The 21,897-nt window shown below is 34.3% G+C and overlaps 1 protein-coding gene across 1 annotated transcript in view; it reads right to left on the minus strand.

Moving 5' to 3' along the window:
* Positions 1-21,897, minus strand: part of LOC131857566 (probable aldehyde oxidase 4) — a 29,869-nt gene that overhangs the window by 738 nt on the left and 7,234 nt on the right. The window lies entirely within an intron of this gene.

The following is a 21,897-nucleotide window of genomic DNA, read 5'->3' on the forward strand; positions in this document are numbered from 1 at the left end:
AAAAATGGACGAAATGTTAAAAGTAACTGGTCAGATTATGGAATGTAGACCACCACCCAGAGTTTATGCTCTGTGCCTTAAAGAATAGTTTTTATGGTTCCAATTGATAAGAATTTCCAGAAACCAAGATCCTATAATTCATACTGCCAAGGAATTCTATGAAGCATACCAGGCAGCCCCTAACTGGTTAAGGAATTCCTTGTGTGAATTCTATTTGCATGGCTTTTTAATACCATTTGAAACAGAATGGAATCCTCTTCCATATATTGGTGATATTCATTTGAGAGCATTTATGTCATGGGCAGCAAATGAGGCAAATTATGGCAGACAGTGGGAAACATATGAGGAAGCTAAGAAAACAGAGCCTGTTCCATTACGTTCTCAAAGTTCAAACTCCCATGTAATGTTGAAAGATTGGTTTGATCTGACATATGGTATTAATAATGTTTCAGCAAGAGAGAAAATATTTTATATCAGAAAAAAGTATATGATGAATTCCAGGCACAACAATATTCATTTTGGAAATTGGCATTCAACAGAAATGAGAAAAGATGGGAGAGATTAACTGTTGGGTTAAGAAAATCAGAACCGCATGGTCCCCTAAATTTCACAGCAGCTCTCAAACGAACCAGCAGATATATTCAATTGGGACTTCAAACAAGATTTGAACTATGGTTGCCGCTGACATTCAGACCCCCTATGCTAATGTGGCCACTTTATCCTCACCGGGCTACAAATCTTAACAACGAATTAGAAGACCAAAGGTATGAAAAATGCCAGGATTTCAAAAAATTTTATTACAAGTTTAAAAATCCATTTCAAAGTCATGTAGCAGCCACCGACTTCAGAGAAACCACCAAGAAAGTTAATGCTAGAGGACCAGCATTGGACTAAGTAGGGGGCAGTGATGAGCTTAAAATATGCTCATAATTTGGATGTTATGATAAACTTTTAAATGCCTTTGCTTTTGTTATTTCATGAATATTCAGACTTTGTTGAAACCTTTTTGGGATATCCTGTAGCAAGATACTTTTATATTCCTACAGCTCATTATGTTGACTTGATTGCATTTATTGCCCCGTTGACTCCCTAAAAGGACTGATATATCGTATACAGTTTTTGAATGATGAAGTGAATTTAAATGTGTGATTAATGAATAGATATTGTGTATGTGCCATACGCCTTTTTCTGTTGCCTGTTACCTTTTGTTTCGTAGGTTGTTGAAGAACGATCGAGTCAAGCACAGCCGATCTCGGCCTTGTAGTAAAGTCCATTTCCTGCACGACTTCGAGGGAGCTCCGGCGAAGACTCTGTGACCGAAACCATGGGAAAGAATTTTAATGGCAGTTAATTGGGAAAGAGTGGAGCGCTAGATTCTCTCTCTGGATCGGGTTGAACGCATAAATTCATTTATGAAGTTTGTTCCTTGACTCGAGGATATATTTTACTCCCACGTCTTTCTTTGATGGAGTTAGTTAGTTAGTTGCTCTCCTGTTTTTAAATAAAGCTCTCTCCTGCGTGAGAGAGAAGGGGGGAGATGATAGATAGAGTAAGATAGAATCAGAATAGTAGTTATCATGTAAGAATCAATATGATAATGAAAGACAGAATCTGTTTAACCAGAGACAGAGTTTGTTGTTAGTTTCCACATCAACAAAACAATGTATATCATTCTGTTTTTATGAATAAAGTTCAATGAAGTTCTGAGTTTAGCATCTGCATAATCAGGAGATGCTTGCTAAGGGGGCCCACTTAGTAGGTATCTGTAGCTAGTTAGTTAGTTGTTCTTTTCTGTTAAAGCTTCAGTTTGCTTTCATCTTTAAAGTTTTTATACAAACTCAGCTTTACATTGCTCCTGCAGCACAAGGAATCCATCACTGTGCCTGTTCCTGCAGCATAAGGCCAGTTCATAGTTTGTGTTTCAGTTGTAGTTACCATGATTTCTATTTTAATCATATCATAGTTGAGTCAAAGAGCTTTGCATTACCTTCCTATAGCGTAGGTAGAATTTCTTTCCAGTATGTATTTCTGCTAAAATTTGACCAAAATGAGTTCCTAGTGCATATATTTTGTTGCGCCATTTAAAGTATACGTCCCCTGGTTTGACAAGTAAATGAACGTCTACAGAGGGAGATATTGGTCACCTAATGGAATGCCCAATTCCAAGGAAAGGTTTTACTGTGATTTTCATATCCTTTTGTGGGCGCGACCACGCATTATTATTCATTTCTTTTTTGCTAATCTCAACCAAATTCTTGAGACTTCTCTTAATGTCTACCAAATCTTTCTCCATGCTGGCAATTATGGATTCATGTTTTATTTTTATGACTTTGACATCTTCAGTTAATTTCTAGGTCATTTTTATGAGCTTATCAATTTTATCGAGCATTGGGATTTCTGTGAAAGTATTGATAATGTTGGATATTCCGTATTTGATGACTCAGATTTCACTAATGACCCAACAAAAACACTAATCTTGATTGGAAGTGGATGTTGGTTTTATGGATGACCTGGTCATGTGTTGCATTGGTTTTGTCATTGATGTCAACACTTATCTTCTTGGAGGTCTACATTGTTGATTTAGCACTATGGTGAGATTGGTTTATGTGAATACTAAAAGAAAATTGCAGATATCTTTACAAAGCCTTTGCCCAAGGAAACATTTGAATATCTTAGAGAGCATCTTGGGGCAATTTCCCCACCAGCAGAGACTTGAATAATGAAGAATGGCATCAAACTGATAGGGAATAACAGAAAAATCTTTTTCCAGTCTTGATGAAGGAGATTTATTGCTCGGGGGGAGTAGTTAGTTGTATGTTATGTTTTTATTCTTAACTGCTTTGGCATTTGATATCAAAGGGGGAGAGATATCTATGGAAAAAATTGTACTTTGGGGAGAGATGTATTTCTGGTAATATGGTTTTTGTTTTTGGTATAAAAATTTGTATTGATCTATTTTGGGAGATTATTGGTTTTTGGCATTCTGTTTTTGGCACTTAGATGTTTTTCCATCTAGTGTTGCCATCAATGCCAAAGGGGGAGATTATTGGTATTATTGATGAATTTGTCATGTGTTGCATTGGTTTTGTTATTGATGTCAACACTTATCTTCTTGGAGATCTAAATTGTTGATTTAGCACTCTGGTTATATTGGTTTATTGTTGAACTGACACATTGTGTTCACGTGCATGGATAGTGGCTTATGCACAGTCATCGGTATATGCTTCACCGATAGGATATATGGTTCACCAATAGTGATGATAACCTGTTATCATCTAGAGATCGTTTGGTTATGTCAAAGACACAGATTGGATGTTTGGATTTGGCGTTTTTCTTATTGGTCTAATCAAGTTCACGTATTTGCCTTTACCGACAGATAAGTCTAGGTTATGGATTGGTACATGATATCACATTCTAGATCAGCACAACATGTTTTGGAAAAGGTTTATTGATTGGATAATGTGTAAATGTATAGAGTCGACATATTGTATCACATCAAGACTTATTTTGTAATTGATTTAATTGTAATATATTTAGTGAGCCGGCCTAATGTTGAGGTCTTAGGTTTTGTATAAATGATTATAAGATCTTATTGAAGATCATCATTATGAGTGTGTGCGAATATTGAAGATCATTATAGAGAAAAAATAAGTTGATCCTTGTGCGAATCACATAGATATTATCTGAAGGTTGAAGGAAGGTTATGAAGGTGTTTGACAGTCATAGTTAGAGCTTAAACCAGTACTGAATCTAACATTACAGATGCTATATTGAAGCAGTACATTGTTATTGGATTTAACCATCCAATTGTAGTCAGTGTGACTCCTATTTTGTGATTGAGGTAGCAATCTCTAGGCGGTTGGCCTTTCTGCATGTGCAGACCCCATTTGTATACACTTACTATCTGCAATAGTATCATCTGATTGTGGGTAAGGTTTCCCACTATGGTTTTTCCCCTTACAGGGTTTCCACGTCAAAATATCTGTGTCATGTGTTATGGATGTTGTTTCTCTTTCTATTTCATGCATGAATTTATACCAGTACTACTTTAACTATTAATCTATTTTACTGGCATTAAGTTTGTTTTATCGACATTGAGTTTTAAGTTGAAATAATTTATTTTGGGTTATAATTTATTGATAACTGGTTCGCAACTGATTCACCCCCCTCTTAGTTTTCCTTCTTGGTTCCTAACAATGGAATTAGACATTAACAGGTCAATATCCATCAAATCCCTTTTACTACTATCTAGGTCCCATTGGTCGAGGTTTAGGGTAATATCCAACTTGATATCCTTATCACCTTTTTCATTTAGATCCCTAGACTTCCCAGCCTTTTTATTTATAGGGCTATTACCTGTGTCATGGGGAAGAGGGGTTTTGTTCTTTTAGGCTACCTTAATAGAGGGGTTTTTATACTTCCTACTGCTATTAGTGCCCGAAGTGGCCTTTGATGGGAGACCCTCATCTTTAGAGGGTCTGCACTTAGAATCTTCTTCCTACACTTTAAGGTCACACTAGCCCATAGCCATCACACCCAACATCCTATAATCCTTAATTTTAGTATCAGACACAACATGCACATCATGACCAGTCCGAGACTTGAGGTGACTTTCACATTTGAGGGCCAACGAGGGCTTAACTTAATTTTTTTTTGGAATATTATATTAAAAGAAGGATAAGGACCTCATGAAGAATAGGTTTTTCATAGTTCTTCGCATGATTGGAAAGAATATGCTCCAAATAAGAAAGTGAATGAAACGACATAGAAATTTTCCTATCATTTCTAAAATGATTCAAAATAGTGAAATGATACGAAAATATACTACCATAGTGGCCATCCAAGGTTATGTACCTCATAATCACCTCCACAACATTGGCCCATAGTTTCATCAGGTCATTTATGTTGTAACCTTCATCAACCATTTTATTAACTCTATCTCTTTCACTTTTCTTATCAAAGAGAATAGAGAGGGCTTCCTCCATCGCCTTACATTATGTGTTGAAATTTTTCCCCTCCATTTTTAATCTGCTAATACCCACAATAATCTCCTCATCGATTCTGAACTCCACACCATAGGCATTGAGAACGCCATTATTTCAGCCATTAAAAAAACCTTTTGTCATTCTAGGATCATTACCATGTAGTTTCTTAATGAATGGGACAAGGCCACCATTTGTAATCTCAATCCATAATTCCTTATTTTTCTCCCACTTATGATACGAGGTCAGCTTAAGCCTATTTTTATCTACCCCCATGTTCAAATTTTCCTTGCCAATCCTGAGAATTACCGTCTCATAACCAGACCAAAACTAGAAGACACAAAACAGTGAAACCAAGAACAATCTGGAAGCCCTAGTATAATGACGATACCAACTATTATGGTGAGTAGCTTTACACATGTGAAAAGATTGCATCATTAAAATTTGGCCATTGAGAATCTATAAGATGCGAAACATCCTTTCATGCCAGTTCACACAATTGCATTAGGAAAGTTTTCTCTTCCCTCTGCTATTTGATTTTCTCATAACCCACACCCAAGTTAGCCATGTGGTCCACAAGTTGGTTACCTTCCCAAAAGCTATGTGTGATTGAAACTTCATCCAACATGGAAATCATATTAAGGCAATCCTAGATTAGGTGTTTAATTGTCCATCTAGGTTTCGTATGATTAATTAGACAATTAATAATGTTCAGGGAGTCACTTTTGAGCCATACATTTTTATGATCTCCTGGAAAGCAAGTTGGACCCCAAGGTAAGCAGTGTTTTCCTCAACAAAGTGGTTTGTCTAAGTACCTAGTGGGAGTGTCACTACTGAGACAAGCCTACTAGTGTAATCACAAGAAACTCCCCCACAACCTATCAGCCTAGGATTTCCCTTAGTGGTCCCATCAATATTAATTTTAATCCATCCTTTGGAGGGAAACCCAAGCAATATTTGGTTTGGTCTTCTTAAGCTTAATAGTTGGTTTAGAAATCTCCCAATTGATATTTCATCTATTAATGATCTCCCAGTCTGATGCCAAGGTAGGGATGGAGGGATCAATCCGGCAGGACATACAAGAGGAGACAAAATTTTCCTTAATGGAATTATGAATTCAATAGGCCATGGAGAAAGCTAAAGATTCTTTGTCCTTGAAAATATGATTTTTTCTTTCCTTCTAGATACCCCAAGAAATGTGGGGAAGCATGAAGTTCCACAAAATAATAAGGGCCAGATTATCAGAAGGGCATCTCCATAGAAGACAACAATCTAAGATGTTGAAGGGGAAACTCCACATAACCCCCAAGAGATAAAAAAAATAGGACCATATACCCTAGGCAAAACCACAATTAATTAGCAGATGAGAAACATTCTCATTATTTTCTTTACGCAGAAAGCATCTATCGGGGATCAACATTCCACGTCTGCACAAATTAGCGATGCAAAGCATTTTGTTATGCATGAAGAGCCATACAAAAAATATTAATCTTGGGCACCAGAAAATGATTCCAGAGGTGGGACCAAAAGGGAGTAGGAGCACAATTTATGATCTGCAGGGAAAAAGCTTGAGAGACCAAAAATCCAGCAGAGTAAGAGACACCCCAAATCAAAGAATCCTCAAATGGGGATGTAGGAATATGAATAAAAGACAACCAAACCTAAAGAGGCTTCAACATAGGATCCAATTGAAGTAGATCAACCCTCTGACCTTACCAAATATAATCACCTACCTAGAAGCCAACCAAATCCACACACAAAGCTCTATGCGGAATGGCCTAGGGGAAATCAATTAGGGCGCCATCACCATACCACCAATATTTGTAGAATCTAATCTTCTAGCTATTTTGAAGACTCCATCTCAGGGCTTTTAAAATGATGGATTTCATATTAAGAATATTCAACCAGAGAGTTGGTGTAGCTTGAGGGAGACAAGGGTCTTCCAAAACTTGTTGAGGAGAATGGAGAAGACCCAAATATTTATTCCGAATAATAGATATCCACTCATTAGACTCTAAAAGACATCTCCACAATTTTTTGGTGAGGAGGGCTCTGTTAAATTCTTGGATATGTCTAATTGCAAGACCCCCAAGCCTCTTAGGAAGACAAACTTGATCCCAGGAAACCAGCTGAAGTGAATTCTTCATCTCTGTACCAGTCGATAAAAAAGTTTTCTTGATCTTCTCCATTCTATACACAAAATTTAGAGGGATCTTGAATAATCTTATCGCATACACAAGAAAATTTTGCAAAGAAGCTTTAATCAATTGGAGGTTACCCACTTGGCTCAAAAGAGCCCCTTTCCATCTAGCCAACTTGGTTTGGAACCAATCAATCATAATAGACTAGAAAGAGTCTGGGGTAGGCCCAAACTAAAGAGGAAGACCCAAATAAGTAGCCAGGAATTAGGAAAGCTTACACCCCAAAATTCTTGTAATTTTAACCTGTCTATGATCAGGAGTATTAAGAAAGAAGATAGAGATTTTGGGAAGACTAATCTTTTGGCCAAAACCTTTTTCATATAAAGACAATAATTGTTTTAGACTCTTCACTTTCGACACTAAATCTTTACCCAATAACATGATATCATCAATAAATATATAATGCAAAAATACCTATACATTAGAAGAAGGATGGATCCCTTTGAGTCTACTGAACCTAACATCTCTTTGAATGATTCTACTGAAGGCTTCTCCCATTAAGATGAATAAAAATGGGGAAATAGGGTCCCCCTTCTAGAGGCCTCTAGATACCTAGAAAAAGCCAGATGGAGAACCATTATTCAACACAAAAAAGTTAGGGATAGAAATACACTGATTCACCAGCTAGACAAAGTGATCACTAAAATCAAAGGCATGGAGCATTTTGATAAAAAACTACCAATTCACCCTATCATATGCCATGAGAAAATACAACTTCAGCAAAATCCCCAACTTCTTATTAATTGAGAGAGAATGAATATTCTCATGCACAAAAATAATGGAGTCCTGAATTTGGCGACCTGGGAAAAAGCAGTTGGCATTTGGCTACTTAGGGATCAACATAATGAAACTAGCATTAAGCTCTTTAAGGAGCAACTAAGATCCAAAATATTCCTTAGCAGCATTAGCAACATGAACTCCAACAATGTTCCAGAAGAGTTGAAAAAAGAACATTGGACACCCATCAAGTCTTGAGATTTTATTCCCTTTGAAAGAGAACACCACCTCCCTGGCCTCCTCAAAAGAAGGAATTTTAGTCAGGGCTTTATTCATCACTTGAGAGATACTTAGCGGGATCTCTTTGAGAATTTGTTCTTGTGCTTCCATATCCAAGGAGCCTTCATTAACCAAGAGGGGAGAAAAGAACCGAACAACTTCCTTACTTATCTCCTCCTGCTTGTAAATCTAAGAATCATTGGTTGATATCCTCTTGATTCTATTAGAAGCTCTACGTTTCAAAGTATTCATATGAAATAACTTAATAATATGGTCACCAATTTTTAGCCATATCACTCTAGATCTCTGTTTCCAGTATTCCTCTTCTTTGGAAATAATATCATGGAGTTTAGAGAGGATCTCCACTTGTTTGTCCATTGTTTGACTTGGTCATAACCAAAATTTTGGATTAGCATTTGAACATCATCTATCTCCCTTTTCAAAATACCTTTAATTTGAAAAATATTCCCAAAAGAGGATTTATTCCATTTCTGGACATTAGCTTTAATGTTGGCCAATTTTTTGACTACTCTGAACATAGCCATAGCTTGGAAGTTAATGTCCCACCATTCTTTGATTTTGTCATACATATCACTATTGAGGGTCCACATTTTCTCAAACCTAAAAGAGAAAGCCTTTCTTCTATTCAAGGAAGAAATACTTAGTGCAAGGAGGAATTAATTAAAACCAATCCTTGACAAAGATGAAAGACATCAGGATGAATCTAACAACCAATCTGGAGTTATAAGACCTCTATCCACTTTCACTTAGATAAGATCTGAGCCACTTCTCCTATTCGACCAAGTAAACTTAGTTCCATGAAGATCAAGATCTAACAATCCCAGAGCATTAATCATATCTAACAGGTCTTGATTACTATCTTCAACAATCGGGGCCCCACCCAACTTTTCCAAGTTAGAAATAGGGTTGTTGAAATCTCCCATTAAGATCCACTTTTCATTGGGAAAATTCTTCCTTGCATTCACTATAGAAGACCATAAAGACTTTCTAGAATTCTTACCATTATGAGCATAAATGTTGGAAAGAATCCAAGCAAAGCCATGTTGGAATTTGGTGTTCCGGTGATACTCCAATGGATATTGATGATTCAAAATGCTTGTAGATTCTTAGGAGTTTTCATTGATGGCAACTCAATCTTCTGATTTCATTCGGTATGAAGTTTTGGTTAAGCAGATGTCTTTTAATTATGGACTAATATAGTTAGTGCAACTCAATATACAATTTTATGATTTTGGTGATTGATGATTAATTGGCTAGGTATATGAAGTAGATTATCATGCCAATCCACCCTCTGGTATTGATTCCTATGCTTGTTTGAAGGTCCATTATCTGGTAGAACAATAAAACTAAGTATTCTTCATGTGTGATGGGATATCATGTGACCAGATTCCTTAAGTTGTTTTCGGTGATTGGAAATGTGTTTGGAATGATATGTGAGTCCTATAGGGAGCGTGTGATCATGTATTTTTGTTCTAGTATATGATCCGATAACAAATTCAAGCTGACCTACAGTTACACGTTTCAACTTTAATATTTGGTGAAGTCAATTTGTGGGCGATTAATTTTGGAGTGTCTGAATATATAAGACCATTTGAGTTAATGAATTAATTGTTGAAAATAATCTATGTGGTGTTTTTGGAGAAATTGAGTGTAGTTTCACGTGTGCACTCAAAATTGTGTTGATTTAGTAGACCAGAGCAAAGCAGTTTATTAGCCCAGTGCAATAGATCATTTTATGCCTAACTGGAATTGATATTTGGCATAGTCAGATGGTACTTTCTAGTTCTTCGCTTATTTTAAATGGTTTGTAATCTCTTGTAAGGAAGTGAGCCTTCCTCCGAGGTTGTAGCCTTATTTTGTAACTTAAGTAGTGAACTCTAGGTAGTATGCCTGAATCCAAGTGCATTCCCCTCAGGAAATATTATTTTACAACTAGCCATAGTGGAATAATATTGTGGGTTCAAATTACATAGTGGTTTTTCCCATTTGCGTTTCCATGTAAAAATCATGGTGTTATGATTTTGTGGTTGATTATATTATGTTTTTACATTTTTCTTTCTTGCACATGCTTTCGGTGGTTTGAGATTAAGTCAGAAATTTTGTTTACCAGTAGATCACTGGTTTAGGCCCCCTCTCAGTGATCCTTGTTTCCAACAATTGGTATCAAAGCCTAGTTCCTTTGAGGAAGTTTAACCTATTGAGGAATATCTTGGAGATTGAATCAATGGATTCTGATTTGCAGAGACAACTTTGTGTGGCTCTTGAAGATCTTGATGCAAAAAAAAATGAATTAATTTCTTTAAAGAGAAGCTTGAATGCAACTAAAGATTTCATCAAAAGGATTTGAAAGATCAAGTGAGCACTTTAAGAGACAAGAGGAAAGAGTTGATGGACAAACTAAAAGAAAATGAAGAACAAAGCATGGAGAATCGGGACAAGTTTGATGAGTGTGAGAATCTTGCTAGAGAGAATGTTGTATTGAAGAATGAAGAAAGTCTAACTTAATCATTGAAAGATAGATCAAATGAATGCTTCAGACTTACCTATGAGAATAATCAATTGAATCTTGAGTTGACACAGTCAAAGAATGATGGACAAGAACTTGAAAGATAGATTGTTTCTCTAAGGGATGAACTTGTTACTGCAAATGAATACAAAGACAAATTCAATGCTATCTCAGCAAGGCTGCATGAGATGTTGGATATTAAAATACATGGAAAGGACATGAGAGGACTTGGATATGAAAAAGGAGAGTCCTTTGTTTCAGAACAAAGAAATACAAAGCCTAAGAACAAGAATCCTCTTATAAGATAGCCTAATGCCTATAAATTAAACAGTAGATGTTAAGTAAGATGAATAATGGAATTATGAATAATGTAAATAATGGTCCTACATTTACTGATCAATGTTTCATATGCAACAATTTTGGTCACAAGTCAAACATGTGCAGAGTAGTAATGAATAATTTTCAGAACATGAGATGCTATGATTGTGGGATGATTGGACATAATTTCGAGCCTGTTCTATACATAACTTAAGAGTTGGTGTAAGGTTCAAATTGATAGGTTATTCAATTAGGTTTAAGATTAGGGGTGAATTTGGCTTAAAACTTTGTGTTAAAATTAGGGTTCAATTTGGTTTATTAAATTTAATTACTTTGAAAGTTAGTGTTATAACTCTAATTAAATTAAGTTTAGGTTTAAAGTTCAATTCATTCTCAGGTTAGGATTAGGGCTCAAATTGATTTAGTGTGCAAGTAGGTTTAGAGTTAGAGTTAAATTTTGTTCAGTAATTAATATTTGAAGAAGATGAGAATTATTTTAATAATTTTTTTCTGATATTTAATTCTAGATTTACACATGAAGAATTATAATTAGTTTATTATTATCATTTAATTTATGTTATTCCTTGCATATAGTGTTAAGGTTAAATTTAGTTTTCCGTTAATAACAAACAAACATAAACATATAAAGTGGAAATAAATATTGATGAGTTATTTTGAAAAACTCAATCTCTCACTAATAACACATAAAATGAAATTTTGATAAATTATAAATTCCAATTTTGAAAATTAAAAGTATAAATATTTTGATGCATGCATATGATAACTTGGTGGTAATATTAATTTGTTATGTTATAATAGGTGGACTATAATTTGTCACATGTGTATTTAAGACCTATTATTGCATAATAGACCTCCTAATCTGAAATGTTTTTGCATACGTGAAGTCATATAAATAGAACCTAAATTATGACATAATAGGTTCTAAATTTATGTCACATTTAAGACCTCTAATCAATATAATAAGTCTTAATTTATCACATAATAGACCTTATTATTAAAATTAATATGACCACGTATGCAAAAACATTTCACATTAATATACTTGACTCCCCTTAAGACAGATATATTATGTGATATTAAAGGACCTATCACATGAAATTAAGTACATGTCTTAAATATTCAATATAAGTTAGAACCTAAATTATGACATAATAGGTCTTATTAATTTTATGACTTAATAGGTCTTATCTATTATAAATGGACTTAATTATATAGGAGAAAAATGGAATTACACAAGAAGCAAGTTAGTGGAATTTGAAATTTGCAAATACACATATTATTTCAAATAAATTATGCTTTCCAATTAAAACGAGATTATGTTTAATCCTACTATTTCCAATTAATTTAATTAAGATTTTTAAATTAATTTTCATTAAAAATATTAGATAAAAAATATTGAACTAATTAAAACTAACAAATAAACACTATTTTTGGTACGTAATACATATAAAATTAAATAGAAATAAAAATAAAAAATACATACTTGCATCATGATATCTTTGTCTTCTTTGTTCTCGATATCTTTCTTCCATTTTGGGAGAATGATCCCTTGAAGTCTTATTTTGCCTTCTCTTCTTGTTCCCCATGCTGTTAAAAAAACCTTCAAATATCTTCAAATTATTGCCCTCAAAATAATTTTCAAATGTCTTCTCTCATCCAAAAATGCGAATTATTTTAATCATTTGTGTGATAAAAAATGAAAAAAATTATGGACATTTATACGACTCCACTTCAATGAAAAAAAAAAAAATTGCATCGGGTAGGGTTCAAATGAACGCTGACAGTTAAAAAATGTTGGGTTCATTCGAACCTGGCTGTTATGAAAAAGTACAGGTCAAAATTTAGCATTTGGGTTCGAGAGAAGGTGGGTTCACTCGAACCCTTTATGTTTCGAGCGAACCCTATTCGCTCGAACCTCTATTCATTCGAATCGTGCTGTTAGATGTTTCTCCCAAACTTTTTCAGAGTTCTGAGGAATTTATGACTTCGGTGCTCTGGTTACTGTTATGAATGAAATAATCTTGATAACACAAAAATATTAGATGGTAGTACTTGGAGAAAGATTTCCAATGAGTATAATTTTATTATATTTTGAATTTATTATGTTCTTGTTTTTTTAATTTTATGGAATATTGGTTTTTCACCGAACATGAACTTCTCTGTTCAACGCATTAGGAAAAATAGGAAGCCAATTGAAAAAAATTCTGAAAAATATCTAAGCCCCAGGTATTGATGTCTTCTTTCTAACAAAAAAAATAAAATTGAATTTCAATATATATATAACAAGTTATGTGTTCAAACTTAAACCTATGTTTGAATTATGACTAGTCGGACTTCAAAACTTTATAAAATGAAAAATATTGAACATATCACTATCAAACCAATTGCAATCCCTAGATATTTATGTTACAAACCAAAATTAGAAAGAATTGAGTTTTTATCATATAGGAAAAAAAAGTTATGTGTTTCGGGAGGCACATCACTCTTAAAAAATGTAGTTTGTTGTAAACAACTACTTTTCAAGGGAGATGGAAAATTTAAAAAAAAATCCATCAAAAAAATTTGAAAAAAATGTATATAGAATCTATAAACAAAATGCTACAAATCACTAATTTACATCATCTTCAAATTTTTAATAGTTTAAAAGTTATAGTTCTCGGAAGTTGAAGATTATTTTAAAAATGTTCATCTCAGTGTCAAAAGTGGCAAAAAAGTGGGAACCATTATTGTGAGTTCACCCCTAACCAATGCAGGATGAGACCAAATTAGATGAATTTCAGACTTATGTAGAGAACTCTTGTTTCCCACGTATGCAACAAGACTGGTCACATTGTAAAATACTACAAAAGCAAGAATAATGGTTCGGTAAAGAAACACAAATCAGATGAGAAAGGCAAAAAAACATTGGGTGAAATTAGAGATCAACATAAGACAACGTGGGTGAAGAAAGAAGATTCCAATGTGCAGAGTGGCTCCACACCTGAATCCATTGATGGAACCTCATCCGACAACTAGGGATTTTTGGCCTTAGGAGGAAATTTACATACAGATTCATAGAACCCCCTCTTAGGTGATCTATAACTGATTCTGGTAGGTTTTAGATGGCTTAAATCATGTATGTAGATGTTATCTAGAAGATTTGATCGAGGTTTGAGTCTACGGTAAGCTATTTTATGAAAATAATAGTAACCGGTTGAAGCATTTATTACAATGTAGAATTAGGTTTTCAGAGGTTAAAAGAACATTTCAAATGTTTACTTTCACAATTCGATCAAGAGAAAAGAGCAATGTAGTGAAGAAAAGAGATTTGGCAATCAAAACTGAGCTTGTAGCAATTTGGAAGTGATTTCTTATTCCCGGTTGAATTAAAAGGTATTTATCTGTTTCGTGAAGCTATCCGTTTCAAATCCTAGATTCAAAATGGCATCGATATCTCTAATTGCTACCCTATTGGTTGTTGAGATTAAGGATAGAGCTAGACCTGTTTTCAAGAAACACCCTTTCAAGTTCGTCGAAGATGATCCAGAAGGAGCATTTTCATTGGCACCCTATGATGTTCTTTGCATTGAGGATATTAGGGCATACATCCATTGTGATCTTGAGGAGCTTGGAAATTTTGATATGCTAACCTTGTATAACAAATATTTGGTGGACAACTTGGGTAACCTCAAACCATAATATAAGGTTCTTCAGGACAAGGGTTTTTCATAGCTTGTCCATTTTCCATTGTTCGATGAAGCGGAGTGGATCTGATATATCCTTAGTCGAGTCCATGATGAGTTCATATGGCTTGATAGGCCTCATAAGATCACTAAACATGCAATTCAAGTTGTGACATGCCTAAGTGAAACCGGTGAAGTACCTGGCCTAAGAAAAGTATCGAATAACACAGTGATAGCCACTACTAGTTCCAAGTTTGACAACAGAGAAATGACTATCAATGACATTTTGGAGCATGGTGTGAGGTTTGCATTGATGATGGTTTGTTACAAAGTCTATCAATCAAGTAGATATAACTTCAAGGGTGACATGAGGTATGATTTGTGTACAGTCCTTGAATGAACTGATGAGTAATTTGAAGAAAATTAAAGAAAGACAAGAAGAACACCTTTAAATATGGGTCTCTTCTTATTTAATTGGCCTTATATTTCTTGAATGAGATACCCGGTGTAAAAGGAAAGGTCCAATGGGCCTATGATAGCATCAAACACTCTAGCTATTTCTAAATAACTCATATTCCCCATGGTGACTTTAGGGTTTCCTTCCAAGCGATTAAGCCTTAAGGAAGTTAGGCTCTGATACCAATTGTTATACATAAAGCATTGAGAGAGGGGGGGGGGTGAATCAGTGACAACAAAAACAATACCACTTTAAACACAGAACGATAAAGACAGTTAACCAACTTACTAAATACTATGCATGCAATCCAAAGTGATATTAAAGTATCCACAACAAGTAAAACATCCATCATAACACAAATGTTTATATGTGGAAAACCCAACTGGGGAAAGCCATAGTGAGATGGGACTCACAAGTTAACTATCTGTAGTAATAGGTAACTGACTGGTTAAGGTCTACAAAAGTGCTCTTCTAGGAGAAAATCCTATTAAAGGTCCCAAAGCCCTATTAGGAGCTATACCCTGTTAAAAGTAGTACCCTATTAGGAGTAACCTCGGTAGAGGATTTCAAACAAAAACTAATGGATCACTTGGTTAGAGGATTTGTACAATGAAGCTTGTTAGAGCTTACCTGGTTAGGGGATTTGACTATTGTAGTGATTAGAAAACAACAGGAGGTGTTAGCTAGAAGTAGCACATCTTGCTTCAATAGATCCTCTTCTGCTCACTCAAAACTGCATCACCGACATACTCTGCAATGCCTTTAGTAAATCGCAAGAACTTAACACTTTAATCTTGCATCATGAAAATAGTTCATCATAATGCTATTATATAGACATTATATTTCATGTCGGCTCAAGAAACACATCACAATTTCCTAGGTGCAGTGTATCTAGACAATCTAACATAATGCATCACAAATTACCACCAAATCTGTCGGTTAGGGATAACTCATCACAACCGGTGATAACTCATCATACAATCAATAAAACTGGTTAGAACACCCATACTGGTTAAGAGTTAACATCTTCCAACTCATAGATTGATTATCCTCCATTTTGCTTCCTTGTTGATCTCCGCTGAAACTCTAAGTTGGTGTCATGCCATTCCTACATATACCGGTTAGACACCCTCAAAACTGATTCAACTTCACTATACATAATACTGGTTTTACAATATAAAGACTTAGGAGTAATATCGGTTTGTCTTAACTAAGATGACTATGACAATGTGAATATATGTGTGTGTATACATGTGCCATTAATGAAAACACATGAATTAATCCATTACAATCATCATCAAGCCAACAGGGGCAACGTTCCTCTCGCTCTGGAATTCTGACAACAAACAAGGATCACAACATACTAAGAAACCATTGTCTAAAATGCTCACCAGGCTAGAAAAGCGGGATCATTGTCCAACTGCAACTTCAAACACACACACAATGGATGATTTTCTAAATTATGAATTGTTTACATTTAGCATAAAGTTTTGATTGTTTGTATTTTTTATTTTTGAATTGTTAGATCTCTAGAGCTACTCAAGGATACACTTAGCTAGAGAAGCAACGAAGGAATTTAATATTTTCTTTGGTTTTCTGTCTGTGAGGCAATCATTCATATGGTGAAAAATTATATTGAGACATGATTGGAAAGATATCATTGAAGACATTTTCTACTTTGCACATGCAAATGGTTAACTATTGTTTGTTTTATGCAAGCAACACTTAGGTTGTCTTGGTTCAATTATACCTCGATGCTTGTGTCATCTTGCAATATCAAACATCCATGTAAGTTTTACTCAGGTCATTATGGTTCAATTATATGATTATGCTTGAATTAAATTTCAACATATCAAAATCTCAATGATGACAAAAAGAGCACAAACAAGTGACTAAACGGGAATGAAAATGACATAATTAAAGTGATCATTTAGTTGCATACAATTTCATTAAGTTGCATATCATTTTCAACTTTCATTAAGTTGCATATGATGTTAATATTGCATTAGATACATCTCATTATCATTATCATACACCTCATTTTCAAGATACATCTCATCATCATCATCATCTAGTCACATTCATCATTGCATCCATCACATGCATATCTATCACATCATCATGTAATCTTTCTTCACTTCCATATCTTCATCATTCATCCAACTCTTATCCATCATGTCTTATATAGGATGTATCTTTCCTGAAACTAGACATTCTCTTATCTATCGGGGCTTATACATGATGCATCTTTCTTGAAACTAGACATTTTGATCGGGTCTTATACAAGATATATCGTTCCTAAAACTAGACATTTTGATCATCTTTGTCTTATAGAGGAGGTACCATTCCTGAAACTAGACCTGATCCCAATCTTATCAATTCTATCAATCCATTTCATTTAATCCATTCTATCATGTCTTATATAGGATATATTGTTCTTGAAACAAGACATTTTGATCAAGTCTTATATAGGATACATCGTTCCTGAAACCAGACATTTTGATCAAGTCTTATATAAGATGTATCCTTCTTGAAAATAGATATTTTGATCAAGTCTTATACAAGATATATCGTTCCTGAAACTAGACGTTTTGATCATCTTTGTCTTATACACAAGGTGTCATACTTGAATCCAGACTTAATCTCAATCTAATCAATCTTATCAAACCCATGCATGTCATCAAATATCCATTCCTCTATCTTTCAAATAACATTCTTCTTCTTTCGAGAGATCTTTCATGCCTTTAGTGCACGAACGATCTCCTGAGGGGGCATTATCATATTAAATCTTCACACCAATTTCATATCAGTCTCATATCGACATCAGTCTCATATCAGCTTTTTATATCAAATCAATTATTCACATCGGGGGCATCATATCGATATTTTGACACAGAACATCATATTGATCAAATTTTGGCAGCATATCCGAATTTTTTTCTTTGAATCAATATGTGCACACACGTCACTTCAAAGAGGGGAAAAACATAGATGTATAAATCTATCCACTTTCCTAAATAAATATTTAATATTTATTCTAACCCCATTCCTCGTATTTAATTAAATTCTATTTAATTAATTTCTCCATTTTCATCTATTTGATTAAATAAATCACTCAATTCATTTAATTAAATTTACCTAAACCTTTTCTAGCCTTTAATTAAATAAATCACTTTATTTAATTAATTCCCCTTTCTACCTTTTTAATTAAATTTATCCTTGCAAATAAATAAATCTAATTTATTTATTAAATCCCCCCACTTGTATTTATACAAGTTGTATCTATTTTTGTTGAAATAAAGTAATTTTATTTTAATTAAAATCCTCCTTCATCCACTTGGATTTTCCTACATCTCCCACTTGCCTCCTAAACCTCTTCTAGACCCTTGTAGATTCTTCTAAACTCTTTTAATTAGCCTAATCAACTCCTAATCATGTCCTTTCACTAAATTTGAGGAGGTTACTTCTCAAATTTAGAGGAAAGTCTTTGAAATGCATTAAAAGCTTTATGTCTTCAACAAGTTAACCCTCAAAGTCTTCCTAACCATTAATGGTTAACTCAACCTTCTTGCATGGTTAGATACTTTCTTGCTAACTTAACCCTCATCTAACCCAAGGGTTTCATCAAGCATTAATGGCTTTAACCTTGGTTATCCTATTAACCCTTGCACAAGAGATTACCTCTTGGGTAAACGCTTTATCCATTGGATAACCCTAACCTAACTTTAACCCTTACTTCCTAGGGTAACCTTCATATCTTCTCAAGAATTTAATGCTTCTTACATCTCCTCTCAAGCAGCCCTTTGTTGACAATTGTCACCATTTCATTGGTGAGAATTGTAAACATGGATTGATTAACTTTCAATCTTGGCCCTTGTTAAGATTATTCAATCTTGACCATCCATTGCCCTATTTTTCCTATAAATAGAGCTCTCATTCCTCATTTAATTTTTTTTTTTTATGCATCTACATTATAGTCTAAATTACTAAACAGCTTAGCCTCTCTTTGTTAAAATCATCATAATATCATTTAGAAGTATTTTACTACATCATAGAATATTCATGATAGAATAGTATATCATGCTAGGATAAATTTTGGTAATCTTTTATCATATCATCATCTTTAATATTAGCTTAATCATCATAGTTTCAATATCATACATCTAAGAATGCATTCATGCATATAAATCAAACATCACTCGTTCTTGGAGTTGTCATTCCTAAGTCACTTTTTTCAATGATTTGAGAGCAAAATATTGACTTTAGGGATCCTATGAGATAGAGAACAATGGGACACCCCTTGGGAAGTTGAACTATTTGAATGAGTTCATATACTTTCACCAAGAGTCTCATTGGTGTATGGGTCTTTTGAATCCGATTTATTCGTTTTCATCTCTACATTTTCCAGCATACAAAATGTTATATTTTATGTATATTTTCTGACAGAGTGAAAATGAAAGATAACTTGTGGTTTTCAAAATGAAGACGCAATTCTCAAAATGTAATGCCATTTGGTGCACACCAAATTTGGCACTTGCCTTATTTGGTTCTTTCCTTATTTGGCACATGCCAAATAGATTTGGTGTGAGAAAGCCTTAAGTTTGGCATGCCAAAACTATTTGGTGTGCGCCAAATAGGGTGCATGCCTAAAGGGCTTGATGGGGGCCAAAAAAATTTTTGGCATCTTTTTGTTCTCCCATCTTTGTGCACTTACCCTAGAGTAGGAGGCATAATCAAAATTTATAGAGGTCACCTAATTGAAGGCTATTGTATTAATTTGGATAGAGGTACTAATAACAAGGTGGAGCTTTTTGCAGTGTGGCAAGGCCTTAGGCATCTAAGTCACCTAAATTATCAAGGAGTTATACTTAACGATGGGCCTAAATGGTATGGTGGGTATCCCATGGGAGATAAAAAATTTCATGAAACAGAGTAAAAGGTTAGCGGGCCACTTTCCTAATATCAAAATTCAACATATCTTTCAAAAGGGAAATAGAGTTGTCGATGAAGTGGCCAACCATGGGCTTAATTATGATGACTAGCTCTATTTTAAATTCACTCAAAGTCAAAATAGACTTAGAAAGAGATTATCTACTGATAGAAGTAAGTCTTATTTGACTTACTCCCTTTCCTATCTTGGTAAAAATGATAAAGTTAAAAATGAAATTTTCAAATTTGAATATGTTGAAGGGCACCAAAACATTTTAAATTGAAAAGTTGGTAATGAGCTAGTTGATGATCCGGCTCTTAGATGTGTTGAATGCCCGGAGAACCGAGAGGGGGGTGAATCAATTGTCAATTAAACTTTTTAATTCTTTCAAACATCCAGAATAACACACTTATTAATTATTTAATTTGAACAGATATAATCATGAAAGCACACACACATATACACAATGAATACCAAATATGACATGGAAAATCCAAGAAGGGAAAAACCACAAAGAATGTTAATTTTTAATATATAACCACAAAGAATGTTAGTTTTTAATATTTTTACAAAGGTGGCTCACAACCAAAATGCTTAATATAGAAGGGCTCACTATCCAAAAAGGCTCACGGTCAAAAGAGAAAGAAAGAAAAGAAAAACCATCACTATGATACAATTGCCATAAATAGAAATGTCAAAATAGCCTCTAGTGCATGACTATGCACTACACACCTTCACACAGATTCTCACATTAATCATGAATCAGATTTAGCTTTCCAATCTTGTATATCTACCATACCTCATTCATTTTGATCATCCTTTACTTATATTGTCCTCCTGACTACATAACCTTCTAAGTCGACCAAACATGATTTGAAATACGTCTCCACTAAGCATTCCCATGGTGGAAAGGAATGTAAAGTAGACCACACCATAACACACTTCATTAGTTAGATAAAAATGTTACACATTCATCACAATTAAAAGAGCCAAAACATAACTCATATGCTACACAAATATTGTTATGCAGTCTCCAATTTTGGATTAGAATGGACCCAAAAGTAGCACTTTCTAAAATTAGCAAAACAAGAATGGAACCAAGATAAACATGAATCAAGAGACTAACACCATATCTAGAAAATGGAGAAATACAGACCATAAAACACACAACCAATTACTAGTCAACACTGAACATCATCTAGAGTACAACTTTCGGATCACTAAATAGTTTGGAAACATATTCCAGATTACCAACTCAAAAAAATATATGTTGACATCAATGACAACCATTAATGACAACCATGGAAAAAATATCAACAACACATTTGCAACAATCATCCCCTTTTTCATTGATGATAATATCCATCAACAACAAAAAAACAAAAACAAACTTGCTTACTGCAACTCTACTCTCTCTCTACATCATCATTTCTCTACATCTCCCCCCTGTGAAACTTACTCTATTCCTCCTAAGAGGAAGCCCCCTAGAATTAGTCTAGAAAAGAATAATCATGCAGTTTGTTAAACCAATGCACATCCAAATGCACATTAATTCAATCTAGGAGGGGGTAATACCCCTAACTCCTATCAGAGATACTCAAAAGTATCTCTACACAACACCTTAGTGAAGATATCTACAATCTACTCTTTCGTAGGTACATAACCAAGCCTTAATTTATTATACAACACCTTTTTCCCTCAAGAAGTGATACCAAATAGATGTATGCTTTATTTTGGAATGTTGTACTGGATTCTTGGAAATGTTTATTGCACTGGTGTTATTACACATAATCGAGATGGGTT

This window comes from Cryptomeria japonica, chromosome 8 (genome assembly GCF_030272615.1).
Source record: "Cryptomeria japonica chromosome 8, Sugi_1.0, whole genome shotgun sequence".
Lineage (NCBI taxonomy): Eukaryota > Viridiplantae > Streptophyta > Pinopsida > Cupressales > Cupressaceae > Cryptomeria > Cryptomeria japonica.